Source organism: Notothenia rossii, assembly GCF_949606895.1.
Source record: "Notothenia rossii genome assembly, chromosome: 6".
Lineage (NCBI taxonomy): Eukaryota > Metazoa > Chordata > Actinopteri > Perciformes > Nototheniidae > Notothenia > Notothenia rossii.
In genome coordinates, this window is record NC_136909.1 from 43,643,532 (window position 1) to 43,649,779 (window position 6,248).

Here is a 6,248-nt window from a genome sequence, read left to right on the forward strand (position 1 = left end):
TTAAATGCAATAACGGACATTGGAGACGAGGTGAGCCGGCTGGCGGGGAGGAGCCAGCAGAGGATATATATAGCAGCGCCGGGGGAGAGATCCGCTGTCTTCTTGCTCAGGAGAACCGGACCACAGCTGTTTGTCTGACGGAACAATATTCTGTCTGTAACACAACCGCGCCTTTTTTAATTAAAGTATCCCATTTGAATCTTTTCAGAGACTCCATTTAGTCTCATTTTAAAGCTTCTCTCCTGGACGCGAGAATAAAGAACATATTTAACACTAGCTACAGGCATGTTTGAAGCTTTTAAAGGGAAGATGACAGCTCTCAATCGCCACTGCTGTTCCTCAGCGCCGCTCCCCCTCCCTCCCGCTGAAATTATGAATGTAAGGTGTATAGTAATCATAGATAACACGGCAGGGTCCGTTACAGTTTGTTTTCATCTGATTTCAAATAAACAAAGTCTTGGCTTTCAGAATATTAAACTTGTTTCGGCAAATTCAGATGATAAATACAGGTTTGAAGCTTGTAACGGCATAACAAGCGGAGAACGGAGTAATTTAACGTCACAACATGAGGCATAACAACAGCCGGTGATTCCCGTGAGTGCAGTAATCCAAACGAAAATATCTTCCCTCCGTAGTATTTTTGATCATTTGCTCCGCTAATAATCAATCAGATCGATGGATTCCAGAGAAGAGAAAACTTTAAAGGCCTTTTTCTCAAAATTATGACTCTGTAAAAGTCATTATATAATGTGACATATTTTGCTTAATATTTGGAGTAGCCTACAAAAACAATCCTCATATCATTAGAAAGCTAGGAATCAAAATGTGTCTTCGGGTCAATGCGACTGATTTCGATGGAGCAGGTCACTTTGCATTAGGTAAAATAAAGCGGGCAGACATAACAGGAAGAATATGTACATTTTAACCCAATCAAATAGGACATTGTAATTTACATGGATACATTTGAATGGTGGGACAACCAATAAAAAAGCTTAGATTTGTTTATTTGTTACGTTGTTCTGTGTGTCAGCCGTTAACCGAATAGATAGACAAGTTTACGCGCCAAAACACGGGTAGCGCCATGACACTACACAAATGCACTTCATTTCCGCCGGAAGTCTTTTGCACAGCGTCTGTCGGTGTAAACCGATGTAAACAGTCAGACGGGCACTGGTGTAAACACAGCGATTTCGATGCTAACAGTGATGCTAGCTTGGGAACACGATTCTACTTCTTTGACTGGAGATGGCGTTACTCTCCCCCACCCGAATTCAGTGCAAAACTGGGAGAATAACATGACGACGTGGCCCAGCATAAAACCAAAATAAACTGCCTTATTTAGGTCATGCCCACAGGAGCCAACAGTTGTCTGTTGTTTACATAATGCACAATTTACATGATCTCTTTATGCTGTGCAATATATCATATGTGCCTGTACTGTTTGAGTGAAAATAAAGTTTGATGTAATTTAATTTCATTATTGCACTGTTATTGCATTATTGCATTTCATATGTTCCTTAGAGTGCTACAATTTCTTTTAACACAGTTCATCATTCATATTAAGCTCATACTGTACATAAATAACACTGAATTAATTAATTGTTGAGAGGAAACTAAAGAAATGGCTTCAACAAGAAAGATCACATGTTTAATCCTAACAGGTATTACAAATTAAAATATAAAAGCAGCCCACACAATTACATCACTATGAAAATATTCATATATAATATTAAAAAATACAATGCATGCAGTATTTGTTGTGTTTATCTGTATTTAATGAACAACATGGCTGGGTGCTGGGTGCTGGTTTGTGGTCGTAGCACTCTCTATCTAACCACTCGTTCAGGTGCTTTCTCGAGTGATTGCAACCAACTACCGCACACGTAGTTCCCGAACCACTTTTCTTCATGTTGTAATTGTTATATCCTCTTTGTCTCTGCGATATCAGTGCTTTGTCGGCACAACGGAGCTAGCTAGCAAAACAAACCCAGTCCGCCAAAACGGAAGTGCATTGCATCGAAGGGAGGAGTTCAGGATGTAGAGCGGAAACGGCTCAATAACTTGTGTATAGAAAGAATATATAGCCTACACTTGCAAACATGTCAGAAGAACCGACGCAGAAGAAAACTAAATACAGTCAATCTAAACTTACATGTAACAACTGGAAGGTCACATCCCTGACATCCACATCTCCGGAGCCTGGACCTTCTTCAAACAGCGAAGCAGATGAACCCAGCAGCAGCTCTGCGGCCGCAGAAACTGTCAAAACCGCCGCCGCCCCCACCGCCGCCGTTGTTGAACCGAAACAGGCTGGTTCCGATTGCATGGAGGATGTTGTCGGGACATTGAATCGGGTAAAGCTGTACAGCTAACTATCGGAAAAAAGGAGACAGCTAGTAGATTATTTGGGCAAAGAGAAGGTACTTCAACGCAGAATGGTACAAAAACAGAGAGTGGTTAATTCTTTGCAAAACCATTAAACGATAGTGATAAATTGCGATGTTAACGAGCTCATGATAACCTCATATGTTTTTAACTTAGGATCATACCTTTGTGTTTAGTCTAGAAAAAGGTAAATGTGTGCATTTTATTATAAAGTTGTGTATATTTACAGACTGTTGCAAAAACTAAGAAGCTTATAAACATCAGGTTTAAAACTAAAAGAGTGTTGACAGAATCACATGTATAGCAATAAACTGGTCATGACGACGAGGTATTCTTTAGCCTTAACTGGCGTGGTTTATTTTCATAATGTGCATTGCACCACTTGACCTGCTCTCCATGAGAGCTAAAGAGAGATAGAAAGGGAGGGAACAATCCCTTATATCTGATACCTGACGTCAGCTACAATAGCTGCGCCTCCTTGCGCCTATAGCGCCCTCTTACTGTGGAACAGTTATAGTGCAGTTACATGCAGACATATTAATACTTAAATTTAACAAAGAGCTTTACAAAAAAGTAACACAATTAAAGATGTTTGGAGTTTTATTTGAGTTATTCATTTACATTTTTTGTCAAAGAGATGCTGATTTGAAACCGTTGTTAGGCCTACATATTACGGTATTTCCTGTTTCTGCCAGAGAGAGGGGAGTTTGTCCCAAAGCTTGTGCTGTATTTACTCCCTCCATCTGACAGGCAGTGGCGTTTTCTCCTGGAGGCCAATGGAAGCCAGGCTTCCCCTGTTTTTTCGGATTGTAGTTATAATTTTAATAAATAAATAAAAACACTCTGTAATTATTCTGCCGGCCCGTCTCTCCCCCATTCTCATTGAGTATTTTACAAAGAGTGAAACAGCGCCCCTCTAGATGTTATGGTGAAACAGTAGATTGCACTCTCTGTTCCGAGAGGAGGCCAGCCAAAATTGGCTTCCCTTGGTGAAAAAAAATGGAGGGATTGACCAAGGCTCACGAAGTGGCGGTTCTAGACCAAATTTACTGGGGGGGCCACTGGGGGGCCAGTTCTTTTCTGAGGGGGGCACAATAAATGCAGGACGAATAAGAGAACTAGACAGTATGAAGTAATTGCGCATAAGAAAACAATGCAATACAGTTATTGGTATTTGTTTCAGTACACTTATTTATTTCAGATATATCTTATAGTTATTACTGTTAGCTTCAGCTTAAGTTATACAATTTTTTGCACTAAGACCATATCATATTTATATAAAAATAAAGGCAGTGAACAGTTACATCTCTACTTTACATCTACAATTACACGGATACAATAGTTTCACCTTCAATTATCGTGGTAGTCTCTCGAAACGTAGGTTTCAATCAGTCTTTCTTGGATGCAACAGCCTCTGATGATCCGAGATGAAAAGTGTTTGTTTTTCGCGAGCTTCAGCCGGAGAGTGAACGTGAATGCACCGCTCTAATGGGTCAGACTACAAAAGACGAATAACGTTAGTTCCGCCTATTCCGTCATTCAATAAATCGTGCAATAAATCATACATTTTTCATTTTTTTCACTTTTCATTTTTAGGGGGGCCACAGGGGGGTCAGAGGTCAGTGTTAGGGGGCACTGGCCCCCCCTAGAACCGCCCCTGGGCTCACGTCATGCCCCTGCCAACCTGTGATTGGTCAGGGCCATGCCAAGGGAAGCCAGAGGTGGCTGGCTTCCCTTGCCTCTCAATCCAATCAAATCATATCAACTTAGTGTTGCTGGGACGCGTCCTAAAACACGGAAGTAAGATGCGCTCGGTTTCCCTCGACAAAAAGCAATGGGATTTCTCCACAGGGTTTTGGAAAATAGCTCAAAATAAGGTCAGTGGAAAATGAACCTGTTTGATAAATGCACGTTTTGTTCAGCCTGATAATATCCACATGTCTACTCTACTTTTATAATTTTCGAATCATAAATCTAATCGATAGAAGATAGATAGCGCCACTTCACCACTCACCGCCGTTAGAAAGTAGCAAGCAACTGAAGCAAGCGCAATTATGGAGGGTGGAGATTTGGAGTATTGAATCAAAAATAATTGTACTAAACTTCCGCTACAGCAGCAACAAGAAATACAATCTGATGACAGGCCAATGCCCAAACTGGAGCTGTGTACAGCGAGGAAAAAAGGAGCGAATCGGACGTAAAACGTTAAAGGTCTCCTGATTTAGTTTGTGAATGAATGTTTATTCGAGTTTCGGTTGGAGTGTGTGCGGACCTGTCGGTTAGATAACAGGCTTGTGTCCTGCAACTGTATGATACAAATGTGTGTAAAATGGTACCGGGTGCTGTAATCACTCATCTGGTTACGTTATTACATTGACCACCACACCCCCGACCCAAAAGAAAGGACGTATTATTGGCTTCCCCTCATTTTTTACCCACGCCACGCTACTGCAGTGACAGGAGGGAGCCTCATGTGTCACTCCACAGAGTTCACTCCGTCACGGAGGGGGAGTGTGTAGGGGTAGGGTGTAAGGCGTGGTTTGGGATTGGGCCATAGAGAGGCGAAGTCACGCCCATCTACTTCCGGTCCATGGGACCCCGGAAGCGAAAAATTATACATTGAATTCAATGGAGAGAGAAAACGTATCTTTTGATCCCGTTTGAATTGTGCCATGAACTACACATATGATGTTTGTCAATCTTAAACAATCATTTCCATGTCAAAAAAGTCAAATTTTGTCGTAAAACTGTTGAAATATAAGACTATGAAAAATACGCGACTACAAAGACTACAAATCCCAAATCCCATTCTGGGTCGCGCATGTGATGTCACAGGCGATAATGCTCCAAGTGGTTGCGACTCGTAATTAAAGCGAAGAAGAAGATTTCATAACTGATTTATTCCCTCCAATAAATATAAGAGATTGCTCCAATAAATTCACTTTTACAAGATGCCTGTGTGCTTTTGTACCATGTTGTAATCACAAAAGTGATCATACCACTTGCTCGTTCTATCGCTTCCCGTCTTATGAAAGGACCAGGAGTCGCTGGATCAGACATATCAGGTAATATCATAGGTAATATACATGTTGTGCATGGAACATAGTCAAGTTAGCTAACTAGCTAGTAGCGACGAGTAGCGAGCACGTTAGTTAGCATTACATTACTTAGCCTTGTCATTTTTAGTAGCCTTACCATGAAGTTATTATTTTATTACATGAAGTACACCAAAATGTTAAACAGTAAGAGTAGTCATCATGGTAAGTATTTCGTGAAACATTTGAAGAGTAGCCTACTGCGCCCTCCACCGGGTGCTAAGGAAGCAGTTCAGGGAGAGTCGAAGGAAGGCAGGCAGGCAGGGAGCTTTGCATGACATTCTTCTGGACATGTGTCATTGTGATGACAGTGAGGGTGAGTCAAGCTGTTTGTTGGAAAGACAGTAGTTGAGTGATTACTGAGAGAAAATTATTAAAATAGATAATTATTCAGTGTTGTTACTTTAAAGTGTTGTTACTGACCTTTTTCTCTTATTGTCTTTACCTCACCTGTAACTGCTGAGACCCTGAGGAACATGCACACTGACCTGCTCTGGCAACCTGATTTCCACTGTACGTAATAGTATTTGGTTATGGTATATTATTTATATACATCAAAGGCACAATGCACCCCCCAGAGAGACACATGTATTGAGTGTGATATTTTGCATAGGTCATGTGAAATCATCTTTACATACTAGAAAACTGTAGGAGCGGCAACTTGTTTTGAAATTGAATTAATATCCGATAATAAAGTTGATCTGTTTTCTTTATTCTTCTCTCTTCCCAGCTCCATCCATCACCGTTCTCTGTTCCTGGCTCCTGCAG